This window comes from Canis aureus, unplaced genomic scaffold (assembly GCF_053574225.1).
Source record: "Canis aureus isolate CA01 unplaced genomic scaffold, VMU_Caureus_v.1.0 ptg000260l_RagTag, whole genome shotgun sequence".
NCBI lineage: Eukaryota > Metazoa > Chordata > Mammalia > Carnivora > Canidae > Canis > Canis aureus.
Window position 1 is genome coordinate 22,050 of NW_027554515.1, and position 15,656 is coordinate 37,705.

The 15,656-nt window shown below is 43.3% G+C and overlaps 1 pseudogene; it reads right to left on the bottom strand.

The window, feature by feature from the left end:
• Nucleotides 1-10,985: 10,985 nt before the first annotated feature.
• Nucleotides 10,986-14,254, bottom strand: LOC144309930 (DNA (cytosine-5)-methyltransferase 3A pseudogene; annotated as a pseudogene).
• Nucleotides 14,255-15,656: the final 1,402 nt, after the last annotated feature.

Genomic DNA, 15,656 nt, shown 5'->3' on the forward strand with positions numbered 1-15,656 from the left:
GCCCATAAAAGCAGGTTTCAATCCATCCTATGAGGGGTGTCTGGGGGGCTCAGGCAGTTAAGCATCTGCCTTCAGCTCAGGTCATGATCTCAGAGCCTCAGGGAGGAGCCCCACATCAGGTGCTCAGCGGGCAGTCGGTCACCTTCTTTCTCTCCCTCTGCCACTTCTTACCTGCTCATTCATTCTCTCTCTCTCTCTCTCTCTCTCTCGTAAATGAATAAACTGTTTTAAGAAAAAAAATCTACCCTGTGAGATTCTACCTCAACCTTGACTTTTCTTCCAACAGAACTTGTGTTTCTATAGCCCTTTTCACACAACTCAGAGAAGCGTGGACCTAGCCTCTGTACAATCGCCACATCCCGTTCCATCTCGGCCCTGAGGAACAGGCCACTCCCTTTTACCATCTGGGTCCACAATGAATTGTGGTCAATGTACTCTGAGAACCAATGCAGAATGTCAGGCCCACGCTCATGACCAAACACCTTCCCGGCAACAGGACATGAACTACCACCTACCCTGGCAATAAAACAAGGGTTCTGAAAACCACACAGTCCAGAGACTGAGGAGATAACGAGAGATGAAGCGGGGTACTGCTAACGCCAACACAAGGCTCGGCAAGCCAGTCACCTCCGGTCACGTACAATCACCTGTAGGATGATTTGGCAAAGCTGAATACAGTGGGAGACACATGTTCATGCCCCAACAAATCCACTGTTAGGTAGAATAGCTCAGGAGCTTGTAACTTCCCTACTAGAATTCCTGGTCTCTGGAGATGGAGAAAAACAGGAATCACCTCCACAAGGGAAGTGAGAACTGCCTTCCTGCCTCCACTCATTCCAGGCAATCAACTACCTGCTCTTATGTGATGCTCAGGAGGAAACATCCCACGTGCATTTTTGTAGAGCAAATAGACTCCTGTTATTAAATTAGGAATCGATCCAAAAGTAAGGTGACTGTTCTGCAACGAAGCATGGTTGAATAAACACTTAAATCTCACACTAACTTTCAGAAGGCAGCTGATGTGTTACGCTGAACACAGACTACCTCGGTAGGAGACAGCCCCATCAAGCAACCATTTCGGGACATCTGTAAGAAGAGAAACTGAGCATTTCCAATGACAACCTGGCTCCTAATCACTCAGCCCCAGTCCCACACAGATCTCTAAGAAGGGCTACATATGGTCTCTGTCTTGAGAGTGTGAATTACAAAGGCAACTGTTTACTCAGGGTCTCAGGAATTCCTATCTTTGGCAGACTTTACCTGTTTCTGTGCCAGAAAAAAATGTCAACTATAACGTAAGAAATAAGGTTGTCTGCTTCCTCCAACACAGCTGGCTGAACAATTACCTTGGACTGCCCAAGGAGCATTACCAGCTTCTGATGCCCAGGTCTCCACTCTGTCAGACCAGGTGGCCATGGATCATTTGCAACATCTGGCTATCTTTTCCCTTTCCTCCCACCAAGGCAAATAGGACTGCAGAGGCAAGTAACATAACCACCCCAACCGGGTTACTCTGAACCTAACACCACCTCTCCCCTTTCGAACAGTACAATTTGTTTCTAACAAGCCCTGTACCCCCCCCAAGTATCTTATAAAATATTCTTTTGAATCTCACTTACTACTATGTAAATCTCACCTTCCCTCCCCCACTACTTTGCTTCTCGTTGCTTCTAGACTCAAATAAAAGAGGAAACCAAAGGCCTGCACAGAAAATAAGTTTATAAAACCACTGCTCAAAACATGATCTCTCTGTCTTTCTCTCTCTCTCTTTCTCTCTTTAATAGCTTGGCTGTATCAATTATCTTGGAAATAACTTTTTTCCAAGCAACACTCATGGTGCTAATTAGTAAGAAAATTGGAATTACTGAAGGATGAAGATCACACATAAACTTCAAATTGGTCTTTCATTTTCTAATGTTTCCTACTTGGAAATATAAATATAAATAAATTCTTGTTAATAGGTTACCTTCTGAGCATCTGTTCAAGACTTACTTGTAGACTCAGACAAAGAAGACTTCCACTTTTAAAATTCTACCTAAATCGCAAGTATTAAAATCTTCACAAATTCACATGAATATCGAGATTTAAAATAAACTAATTATCCATCATATCTTCCTCCCTCTGGTCAACTACCCTGTCCACAACTTTGTGTGTTTCATTAAAAACAACATTCCAGGCTATCTTTTCCAAAGGAGAAACTGAATATTTCCAATTACAAATATAATTTGGCAGGGAGTTGGTATTCAAAATACACAACGAATTCTTTACAAACCAGCAATAAAAATAAGAACCAAATGATAAAACTAGGTAAAGCGAGACTTTTGGTTTCAGCTCAGATCATTAGGGAGAATGAAAGTCACAGAGCAAACTGCCTCTCGGAAATCAGAAAAAAACAGAGGAATAGAGAGATTCATGGCCAAGATCAGCTTAGCAAAGCAGAAGCCGGTGGAGCCAGAAGCTTGTAGGAAAACAAAAATGGTAACTCTGATGAATTGATGGTGACTGGATGCGGAAGTCTGAGAGTCAAAAACCTCCTGAGCCCCAGTCCTAGGGGAGGAGGCCCCTGCACGTTCCTTGCACCAAATTCTCATAGTGAAGACTGGAGAAAAATCCCCTTGGGTTTGCAATAGAAGAATAGAGAAACAATCATTTTGAAATACGTTAAGTCAAGAGCTTTTTCCGTAACCGAGGCCTGCCCTCTGAGAAAAGCAGCTTTAAATAGAGCCCTATTGGACCTGGGGAAAGAGCTGTAAGGTGAACTCCAGCCCCTGCTAGCCTTCCTGACCCAACTAAGGAAGGAGGGGAAAAAAGGAGGCTAAGAAATGCTTATAGGAGTCAGCAGAGCCCAGGACTCAGGCCCACTAAATAACGGACACTTAACCATCAAGATCACAAGAACAACTCCCCACCAACGGGGTGCCAGTGAAACCACAGTGGTCATAGCTGAGAGATGCACATCAAAGACCTCAAGAGAGTTCCTTAAAGAGCCAGAGGAGGAGGCAGGGAACGGGAGAGACACGAAGGTTTCCGAAGCCTCTGACACTGACAGCTATAGCAAACATTCAACACAACCTAACCTCTAGCTGGCTTAACATAAAAGCTCACACTAAAAGCTGGATTATATCAGTTCCTATTACCCAATAACTATGTCCAATTTTCAACAAAAATAATTACAAGACATGATAAGAGAGAAACACAGTTTGAAGAGATAAAGCAATCATAAGAATCAGACTCAGATATGACACAGATTTATGGAAGCAGGAGAAATACGGAGATTAAAATAAGTATGATGAATATGCTAATGCCTTAGCGGATTAATATGCTAATGTGAGATGGAAACTCAGAGAGAATTAAAGTGAAATGCGAGAAACCAAGAACAGTGTAACAGCAATGAAGGCTGCCTTTGGACGTGGCCAAGGGAAAAATCAGTAAGGTCGAAAATATGTTCATGGAAATTCCCAAAAGTGAAATGCAAAAAGAAACAAAATATCCAATAACTGTGGAACAATGCAAAAAGGATAGCAAACACATGATGGAAAACACCAGAAGGAGAACAAAGAGAGGAAGGAGAAGAAATATTCAAAGTAATAATAGCTGAAAATTCTCCAATATTAATGATAAAACACCAGACCACATACCCAGGAAGCTCAGAGAACACCAAACAGAATAAATGCCAAAAAGATCTACATCTTGCACTAATACTCAAACAGCAAAAACCAAAGATAAAGATACTGAAAAGAGCCAGAGGGGAGAAAAAAGCACCTTATCTACAGAGGACGAGGATAAGAAATACATCAGACACCTCATCAGAGATCATGCAAGCAAGAACAGAGAGGGTGCAGGTAAAAAAAGGTTAAAAAGAAAAACCCACCACCTAAGAATTCTGTAGCTGGTGAAATTGTACTTCAAAAGTGAAAAGAGGACCCCTGGGTGGCTCAGCAGTTGAGCGCCTGCCTTCAGCCCAGGGCGTGATCCTGGGAACCCGGGATCGAGTCCCATGTCCGGCTCCCTACATGGAGCCTGCTTCGCCATCTGCCCGTGTCTCTGCCTCTCTCTCTATCTCTCTCTGTCTCTCATGAATAAATAAATAAAATCTTAAAAAAATAAAAATAAAAAACAAAAAAGTGAAAAGAAATAAAAACAAAACACTCAAATAAACCCAAGGAATTTACTGCTCAGCAGACTTGTCTTGCAAAAAGTATTAAAACCAGCGTGCTGAGTTCTTAAGGAATATGACAAAGTGAAGTCAATTAAAGCAATGTTATAAAGGATGGGGAAAAAAGGAATTGAATATATTCTCCTATAAGGCAACTGCACTACCTGTGAAAAGGTGTAATGTTATTTCAGAGTGGACCTGGATTAGTTAGAAATGAATATAACAAACTGTAGGGCAAGCACAAAAAATTCTTTTAAAGAAGTATATGGGGATCCCTGGGTGGCGTAGCGGTTTGGCGCCTGCCTTTGGCCCAGGGCGCGATCCTGGAGACCCGGGATCGAATCCCACGTCGGGCTCCCGGTGCATGGAGCCTGCTTCTCCCTCTGCCTATGTCTCTGCCTCTCTCTCTCTGTGTGACTATCATAAATAAATAAAAATTAAAAAAAAATATTTAAAAAAAAAAAAAAGAAGTATATGGACAGGGTTGTCTGGGGGCTCGGTTGGTTCAAGCGTCTACCTTCAGCTCACGTCATGACCCCAAAGTCCTGCAATAGAGCCCTGCATTGGGCTCAGTGGGGAGTCTGATTATCCTTCTCTCCTGCAACTTCCTCCCCCTGCTCCTTCTCTCTCTCTCTCTCAAAACTAAAATCTTTAAAAAGAAAAAGTATATGAATATGCTAAGAAAGAATGGAATCCCATAAAATGTTAAACTAAAAGCAGAGACGGAAGAGAAAGAGAGGGTGATAAAAATATAAAAAAGAACAACTGTAATGAGTGAAAATCAGTTGCAAACATGGTGAATATTAACCCAACTACAGCAACAATTACCTAAAATGTGGATGGTCTAAATATGCCAATTAAAACAAGAGACTGGAGGTGCCTGGATGGCTCAGTGATTGAACATCTGTCTTCCGCTCAGGTCGTTAATACTGGGGTCCTGGGATCCAGTCCCACATAAGGCCCCCTGCTCAGTGGGGAGCCTGGTTCCCCTCTGCCTAGGTCTCTGCCTCTCCTTCTATGTCTTTGGTGACTAAATAAATTAAATCAAGCAAGCAAGCAATCAAACCAGAGACTGCAAGAGCAGATAAAAAGATCCAACTATATGCCGTCTACAAGATACCTACTTTAAATAGAAGTACAGGGATCCCTGTGTGGCGCTGCGGTTTAGCGCCTGCCTTTGGCCCAGGGCGCGATCCTGGAGACCCGGGATCGAATCCCACGTCGGGCTCCCGGTGCATGGAGCCTGCTTCTCCCTCTGCCTGTGTCTCTGCCTCTCTCTCTCTCTCTCTCTGTGACTATCATAAATAAATAAAAAATTTTAAATAGAAGTACACAGGTAGAAGAGAAGTAAAGGAAGGGGGAAAGAAACCAGGCCTACACCACCCAAAAGAAAGCTGAAGAACTCATATCAATTTCAGACAAGGCAGATGGCAGAATGAGGAAAATTCTCAGGGATAAAAGAAGGTATTACACAGTGAAAAAGGGATCAATTCTCTGAGAACACAGAACACTCCTTACTGTGTATGTATGTGCCTAACAAGAGAGGGTCAAAATACATGAGGCAGAACTGATAACATCCAAGGAGTCATGGATAAACACACTAGCACCTTTAGAAACTTCTATAGCCTTCTACACAATAATTGACAGACCCACTAGGCAGAACATCAGTGCGGATACAGTTGAACACAACAGCACCAACTAGTCTAACACTTCATCTAACACAGCACTACACAGTCTTCACAAACTCACGCAGAACCAGACAGACCACATCCTGGCCATAAAACACACTGTAACTATCTAAAAGAATGGAAATCACACACCATTAGCTTAGACCACATGGAGTTAAGTAAGAGAAATACAGCAGAAGAATCTCCATACATTTGGAAATTAAATGAGTTAAAGTTGAAGCACTGAAATTTTTAACTATTCTGAACTAAATGGAAATACAACTTATGCAAATTTGTGGAAGGCTGCAAAGGAGTGGTTAGAGGAAGATTTCAGCATTGAAGGCATATGTTAGAGAGAGAGAGAGAGAGAAGAGAACACTAAAATCAGTAACTTAAGCTTCTACCTTAGGAAACAAGAACAAGAAGAGCCAGGAGAAGAAAAGGAAGAATAAAATAGAAATCTGTGGAATTGAAACAGGCAAACATGGCTAGGTGGCTCAATCGGATAAGCATCTGAATCTTGGATTTGGCTCAGGTCATAATCTCAGGGTCATAAGACTGAGCCCTGAGTCAGGCTCTATACTCAGCAGGTGAGTCTGCTTGAGATTCTCTCTCTCTCTCTTCCTCTCCTTCTCCTCTGCTCATTCTCTCTCTCTTTCTCAGAGGAAAGGAAAGGAAAAAGGAAAAAGGAAAGGAAAGGAAAGGAAGGAAGACGCCCAGTTGGCTCAGCGGTTGGGTGCATGATCCTGGATTCCTGGGATCCAGTCCCACATCCAGCTCCCTGCATGGAGCCTGCTTCTCTCTCTGCCTATGTCTCTGCCTCTCACTCTCTCTGTGTCTCTCATGAATAAATACATAAAATCAAGAGGGAAGGAAGGAAAGGAAGGAAAGGGAAGGAAGGGAAGGAAGGGAGGGAGGGGAGAGAGAGAGGAAAACAATTGGGGAAAAAAACAACAAAGTCAAAAGCTGGTTCTTTAAGATGATTCATAAAATTGGTAAACCTACAGCCAGGCTAGCCAAGAAAAAATGAGAAAAGAGACAAATTACTAATACCAGAAATGAAAGAAGAGTCGTCGCTATGGATCCCACGGAGATTAAAAATTAAAGGTAACGATAATCCTATGCCCTCAAATTTGAGGATTTACATGACACGCACCAATTCCGTAAAAGACACAAGTAACAAAAACTCCTACACAAAGAGAAATAGGTGATCTCAATAGGCCTATACCTAAAGAGAAATTAAATCAATAATTAGTAACCTTCCTCAACAGCAAGCACTGAGCCCTGACGGCTTCACTGGCAAAAATAAGAAGATGACATTATACCAATTCTCAAACTCTTTCAGAGAAAATAAAAGAGAGGCTGTACTTCCAACTCATTCTATAAGGCCAGCCTTATCCTACTATCAAAACCAGATAAAGACAGCAGAAGAAGGAAAACTATAGTAGTCTATACTTTTCTATAGAGATATAGACTACTATATAGTCTATAGACATATAGACTACTATATCTCTTATGAACAGAGATGAAAAACTCTTCAAAAAAATTTGAAAAATTTCAAATCAAATTCAACAACATATAATATGGATGCTATACCAAAACCAATGTTTTTTTTTTTTCCAGGAATGCACAGGCTGTATAATATGCAGAAGTATTAGTGTAAGCCATCACTCCAACAAGATAAAAAATATCTATTTGATCATATCAACAGATGCCAAACAATTATTAAGAAAAATCCAACACGTATTCATGATAAAAGTTACCACCAAACTGGGAATAGAGGGGACTTCCTCAACTTGATAAACATGTATAAAATACCTAGAGCAAACCTACTTAATGGTGAAAAACTAGATTTCCCTCTAAGATCAGTAACAAGGCAAGGATATTCCCCTCTTACCACTAGTAAAGATTCAGTACTTAAGAAGAAGTCCTAGCTAATCCTCTAGGAAGGGAAAAGAAAAGAAAAGATTTACATATGGGGAAGGAAAAGGTAAAACTGCCTTTGTTCAGAGACAACATGACTATGTATGTAGAAAATCCTAAAGAAACACGAAAAAAACTCTGGGAACTAGTAAGTGATTATAGCAATGATTCAGGATGCAAACTTCATGTACAAATATCAATTACTTTCCTATATACCTGTGTTCTATGAAAGAGAGAAGAAAAAGGCTGACAAGTCCACCTTGATGAGAAATGGCTTCTTAAGGGGACTTATGGACAGAAGTGTGTCTTGGGAGGCTGAAAAATTAGTAGATCTCCACAACCCCACCTCCAGTGAGACCTGTTTTGGGGCCCAAGAAGCTGGCGGGTAACTGCTGGAAGCCCACCCAGGAGGAAATGCTTGAAAATCATAATCCTATCTCTAGAGCAGATGAAGGACATTCATGGGTGTACTTAAGGGTGTGACCAGACAAAAAGAAAGAATATGAGAGGGACCTGTGCTCCAGAAGGCTTCAGGCCACAGAGAGCCATCAGCATGGTGGGTCTGCCCAAGATAGCATTGTTCACACTGCCAATGAACAATGGGAATTTGAAATTAAAAACAAAATACCATTTACATTAGTGCCCAATCTAACAAAAAGTGTACAGAATCTCAATTCGTATAAAACTCAGCTGATGAGGAGCCCGGGTGGCTCAGCGGTTTAGCGCCGCCTTCAGCCCAGGATCTGATCCTCGAGACCCAGGATCAAGTCCCACGTCGGGCTCCCTGCTTCTCTCTCTGCCTGTGTCTCTGCCACTCTCTCTCTCTCTCTCTCTGTGCTCTCTGTGTCTCTCATGAATAAATAAATATTTTTAAAAACTCAGTTGAAAGAAATCAAAGATGATCTCCATAAGTAAATTCCATGTTTACGGACAAGAATATATAATATGATCAAGATGTCAATTCTTCCCAACTTGGTTTATATATACAACACAACCCCAACCCAAATCCTAGCAAGTTATCACATATATATGACAAACTCATTCTCAATTTTACATGAATAGGCAAAAAAAAAAAAAAAAACAGAACAGCTGACACAATATTGAGAAATACAAAGTCAAAGGACTGACACCAACCAATTTCAAGATTTCCTATAAAGCTTCAGTAATAAAGACACAGCAGTATTGGTCAAAGAACAGAAAAACAGGGATCCCTGGGTGGTGCAGCAGTTTAGCGCCTGCCTTTGGCCCAGGGCGCGATCCTGGAGACCCGGGATCAAATCCCACGTCGGGCTCCCGGTGCATGGAGCCTGCTTCTCCCTCTGCCTGTGTCTCTGCCTCTCTCTCTCTGCGTGTGTGTGACTATCATAAATAAATAAAAATTTACAAAAAAAAAAAGAACAGAAAAACAGATCTGTAGAACATAACAGAGCTCAGAATAAAACCCACACGAATACAATCAACTGGTCTTTGGCAGAGGAGCAAAGACGATTCAGTGAAGAAAGGCCAGTCTTTTCAAATACTGATGCTAGACAACTGGATATTCACATGCAGAAAATCTTTGAATCTAGGCATAGAACTTATCCCTGTTCACAAAAATGAACTCAAATTAGATCACAGAACTAAATATAAAGACAAATCTGCACAATTCCTGGGTGACTTTGAGCATGGCAAGGAGTTTTTCCATGCAACTCCAAAAGCCCAACGTATGAAAGAGAAATTGCAAGGTTGGACATTATTAAAATTAAGAACTTCTGTTCTGTGAAAGAAACCGTTCAGAGAATGAAGAAACAAGCCACAGACTGGAAAAAAAATATTTGCAGAACACGTATCTAATAAACGACACGTATCCACAAAAGACAACTGTTAAAACTCAATGATAAGGGAAAAACACAACTCCCTTAAAAATAGGCAAAAAATGGAAAAGACACTTCTGTAAATCTAAGACTGTTCTAAAAAGAAGTCTACTATTTCAAAGGTATCTAATGAGAAAACTGTCCAAAGAATCCAAAAAGACGTTTCTGCAAAGATGATACAAAAATAGCCAATAAACACACAAAAAGATAATGAACTTCATCAGTCATCAAGGAAACGTAAACCACAGCAACAAGGAGGTATCATGTCCCACCTTCTTCTAGAAAGGTGAGAACAAAAAAGTCAAACAAAAGCAAGTGTTAGCTAAAACAAGTGTTGGTGGGGCACTTCAGCGGCTCAGTTGGTTACACAGCCGACTCTTGATTTTGACTCAAGTCATGATACCAGGGTCGTGTGAGATTGAGCCCCAAATCAGGGTCTGTGTTCACAAGGAGTCAGCTTGAGATTTCCTCTCTGCCCCTCTCCCTCACCACTGCCCACCTCCCTGCTCGCTCTCTTGCTCTCTCTCTCAAATAAATAAAATCTTTTTTTAAAAAATAGGGTTAAAAAAAATAATAATAAAAAATAAAAATAAATAAATAAAAAAAATAAAAAATAGGGTTGACAAGCATACAGAAATCAGAAGCCTCACACACTGCTGGTGAGAATACAAAACAGTGGAGCCACCTTGGGAAACTGCTGGTTCTTCTAAGTGTTAAACACAGACTTAGCACTTAACCCAGCAATTCCGCTCCTACATACATGGCCCCCAGAAATGAAAATATGTCCACATAAATACCTGTATGTGAAGGTTCCTTTTTTTTTTTTTTTTCATTTTGTATTTTTTTTTTCTCCAGGTGGGGTTTTTAACGGTCACTTTCCCACACTCTGGATAATTTCTGATCCCACCACAAGGAGCCCTTGAATTGGCTAATGTGAGAAACTGGGAATGAAGACCCCTTTTAACTGCCATCTTGCCGAGGGAGTCTCCTTTTTTTTGGAAAAAAAAATCGAAAGGTTATTGCGTGAGCCTGGATGAATCCCACTCTCAACCCTCCACGGTCCGACCCACCCCATCTCACCTCATACCCGTTTTTGGCAGGGAGAAGCAGGAGTACGTGGTCCCGAATTCTCCTCCTTCACCTTGTTAAACACTAGAGGGAAAGCCCGCCATGAATGGCAACGATTCACCTTCAAGCTGCCTCCCTTCATCCAACGTTAAAACCCTTTGCACATAAGGCAACGTGGAAGCTGATGTTTTTACTCACCTCGCTGTTTTAAAGCACCATTATGAAGTCAGGTTGTACAGTAATTAACAGTACCTTTTATATATATCTCATATCTGTCATTTATATATATATATACACACACACACACAAACTGGAAGAGGTAACAGCAGCTTATAGAAATGGATCTTCTTCAAGGTTTCCTGTGTGGTAAGCACCTGAAATACTGCATAAAAGGGTCTTGTGTGATGTGTCTCCCTGCTGCTCATTGGGCTCTGTTCTGCATGACCAGGAATGGTGCTGGCAAGAGAGCTCAGCGGCTGGAAGGAAAGTCTGCTGCTGAGCGTCACTATTTTCCACCCCCTGCTTGTGCTCCTATCTGATCAGGCTAGAGAAGACAACAAAACATACATAGTTAGAAAAAACTCCAATATATAGATTTCTGTAGAATTTCCTTTTTTTTCCCTCCTGTCCTTCCTCTGCAAGGTATTGTTGCTATGTCCTGTTACTGGTTTTTGCTGCAATAAACCCTCTTTGTTTCAATCACAGCAAGAAACAAAAATCCAAACAGAAACCCCTCTGAAAAGAGTAGAAAACAAAAGGTTTTACCTACAAAAAGGGGAGGGGGAGACAGGAGGGACCTTGGTTTTGTTTTTAAAAAGGACTGAAGATTAACATTGAAAAATCAGGAGATGATGTGCAACCCTTTGTGCAAGGCAAAGCCCTCTGGTACTTCCGCCTCTGGTTTTGTTTTAAATTTCCTTTTTCTCTTCTGCGTGCGGATACTTCTCTCCATCTTCATGTTGTCAGTGTTTTGCTGTGTTTTGTGTTTTCTTGTTTAACTTTGTGTCACTACCTCAGTCTGCCCTCATGTCCCTTACACACAAACAAAACATTCCTTCAGCAGAGCGAAGAGGTGGCGGATGACCGGCACGCTCCACGACCGGCCCAGCAGTCTCTGCGTCGCCAAGTGGCTCATGTTGGAGACATCAGTATAGTGGACAGGGAAGCCAAACACCCTTTCCATTTTAGTGCACCGTAAGATGTCCTCTTTCTCATTCATGAAGACGGGGACATGCTGGTCTTTGCCCTGCTTTATGGAGTTCGACCTAGTAGTAATGGTCCTCACTTTGCTGAACTTGGCTATCCAGCCGTGCTCCAGACACTCCTGCAGCTCCAGCTTATCATTCACAGTGGATGCCAATGGCCTCCTGTTCATACCAGGAAGGTTCCCCCAGAAGTAGTGGGCCCTGTGTGCAGCTGACACTTCTTTGGCATTAATCATCATAGGGTTGGACTCGAGAATTCGCGAGATGTCCCTCTTGTCACTAATGCCCATGGCCACCACATTCTCAAAGAGCCGGAAGAAGGGGCGGTCATCTCCCTCCTTGGGCCGCGCATCATGCAGCAGGTGGTAGAACTCAAAGAAGAGCCGGCCAGTGCCCTCGTAGAGTCCTTTATGGGCAGGATTGATGATGGAGAGACCATTGCAAGGACTGCCCCCAATCACCAGATCCAATGGGCCCCACTCCTGGATATGCTTCTGCGTGACGCTGCAGACGTCCCCAACATACATGATCTTCCCCACCGTGATGGAGTCCTTGCACACCTCGGAGGCGATGTAGCAGTCCACCTGAATCCCCAAATCCTTCAGCACCAGAAGCCCTGTAGCAATTCCATCAAATAGAGACAGCACCCGGATGGGCTTCCTCTTCTCAGCTGGGACAGGCAGGTAAACCTTCATAGGGTCAAATTCCTGGTCGTGGCTGTTGGTGAAGAACATCTGGAGCCATGAGGGCCAGTCGTCCCGCTGCCGCAGTAGCCCGTAAGTGCCCTTGTGCCCACACATGTAGCAGTTCCGGGGGTCCTCCTTGATGGCTGCCAGGTGGCCCCCAGCCCCAATAAGAGATCCACACCCTCCACACAAAAACACCTGCAGCAGTTATTGTTCCCACACATGAGCACCTTGCCCCCCACCCCCCACAGCAAATGGTGTGGTAGGACTGGTAGCTGTCATCATCATGGTGATACGTATGCACACTCCAGGAAGCAGTTCTTACAGTTTTGGCACATTTCTCCAACAAAGAGAGGGTGTTCCAGGGTAACGTTGAGGCTCCCACAAGAGATGCAAATGTCCTCGATGTTCTGGCACTTCTGCCGCACTTTGTACACCAGCTGCTCTCTTGTGCGTTCATCAATGATCTTAGGCTTCTCAGTCGTACTCTTTCGGGGCTTTTTGGCTGGGGGGGGTGGTGCATAGGCAGCTGCCTCAGGTTCGACCCACATGTCTGTGTAAACTTCTTTGTAGGGGTTCTTCTCTTCTTTGGGTGGCTTCAGGCCCTTGGGGCCAGAAGGCTGGAACCCTCCGAGAGACCACTCGATCATCTGTTTGTTCTGCACCTCCACGGACTTGGCAGTGTCGCTCTCATCGCTGTCGTGGCACGCTGGGAACAACTTCCCCGCATGGCTACAGGCCACCTGCAGGACTTCATAGATGGCTTTGCGGTACATGGGCTGCTTGTTGTATGTGGCCTGGTGGAAAGCACTGCAGAAGGAGCTCAGCGGCATCAACTTCTCAACACACGCCATCAAGAACTTGCCATCTCCAAACCACATGACCCAGCGGGTGCCTTCAGCTCCTCAGCTCCGGCCTGTCATCCACCAAGACACAATGCGGCCTGGCCACCAGGAGAAGCCCCGACGTTTCCCCCACACCAGCTCCCCAGTGCCAAAGCCCCGGCCGTCCTCGTAGGCCAGCTCATCATTGGCTGCTTTGGTGGTGTTCTTGTCCCCAGCATCTGCCCCCACGGGCTCAGGTGTGGTGGCCACAGTGGGGGATGCAGGGTTGGTGGGCTGCTGCATTGCAGGAGGACTGGCCTCCTCCACCTTCTGAGACTAGCCAGACCCCTGGTTTTCTTCCACAGCATTCATTACTGCGATCACCTTGGCTTTTCTTCTCAGCCCATAAGGCCACGTGCAGCCCCTCTATGTAAAGATTCTTAGCAGCATTATTCATCATAGGCAATAGGTAGAAATGACCCAAATGTCCAAAGCTGGATAAAGAGGTTAACAAAGCTGGTATATCCATAAATACTACTGGGCCATAGAAAGGTATGAAGTATTGCTACATATTATCATGTGGATTAAGCTAAGTGACAGGAGCCGATGGCAAACAAATCTACCCACCATATGATTCCATTTACATGAATTGTCCAAAACAGGTAAATAGAAACAGAAAGTAGATTAGTGGTTGCATAGGGCTGGAGTGAGGAAGGGTCAGAGGATGAAGGATTAGCGGTAGACAGCTACATGAGACAGGGGTTTGTTGGGAGGAGATGAAATTATTCTAGAATCGTGGAGGTGGCTGCATCACTTTGTGCGTACACTTCACATCCTTGCACATATACTTGAGATGGGTAAACTGTCTGATATATGTCTCAATAAAGTGGTTACAAAGAGTTACTATCTAAATGTTGATGACACCCCAATCAGAGTTGCGAGATTTCACAAAAGGAAATATAAAAAGACAGCACAGTTCATACGTCCACTAAAAAAATAAATAAATAAATTACTGTTTCTCTTAAGTTCAAATTAAACTGGATGCCTTGTATTTTATCTGGCAACCCGACTCCCAAGTCTATTACCTACAACCTAGAACTTACTAATTATCCTCAAGATCCACGTATCCAACTACACAGTAGGAAGTTCTACTTGGTTAACTGCCAAATAGCAAATGAACATAAAACTAAAATCACCTTTCTTATGAGAAGATATTCAATTATGTCAGAAGTGGTAGGTCAGGGCTTGTGCAGGTCTCTGGAGCCCTCTCTCAACCCCCGATGGCCTGGCATCAACAATCTGGTGGTTGGATTAGTGGATGTGGTGTCTAGGAGCTGAGGTTTAACCAACACGGGGGAGGAGTTTCAATATGTTGAGAAACATCACCCTGATGGTGAGGGCAGGCTGAGCATCCAACTCCCTTTCTCAAAACAAAAATCACTTTCCTTCCCTCACCCATGGGTTCATTGCCATTGTCTTGACCTGGAAATCTCCAGGCCCATCCCATCTCTGTAGCAACTAAATTTTACTTCTGAAAAAAAAAAACCAGTCTGATATCATCATTCTGCTGCTTTAACCCTTTCAATATACTGGCTCCTACCATGGTCAAATAAAGTCAAAGCCAATTAAGAAGAGGTCTCTACCTGGGCCCCTGGGTGGCTCAGTTGGTTACACCCCGACTCCTGGTTTGGGCTCAGGTCCTGATCTCAGGGTCGGGACCCCGGATCCTTCACAGGGCTCCACACTCTGTGGGGAGTCTGCTAAAATTTCTCTCTCCATCTCCCTCTGCACATTCTAGCACTTGTGCGCATTCTCGCATACGTGCACATGTGGCTCGCTTTCTCTCTCTTGCTTGTTGACATACTTGAAAGTGAACAGAATGGGTCAAAAGACACACGTGAAGTTTGCGTGTGATAGAGGCTGGGAGTGGGGGGCAGCTAGTAAGAAACATAGAATGGACTAGAGGGGCACAGTAAACATTAAAAGCACATTTTACAGCAATTACAGGAAGATCCTTGTAATAGTACACATGCTACTGTGCCACTTAAATGCTAGCAACATCAATTTGTTTACTCATTGCTTTTCTAAAACCAGGATATCAGTGACTATGCTTCCTCGCCACTTACTAGTCACATTTACTTTGAAAAACCACCAAGCTTAAAACTCAAGAGCTAGTGTAACTAAGACTTTGAAAAAAAATTAGTGTCCTTTTCTTAGTAGAAATAACAACCACCTATCACTACTTTTTGGTCTTTCACGTGCTATAATTTAATA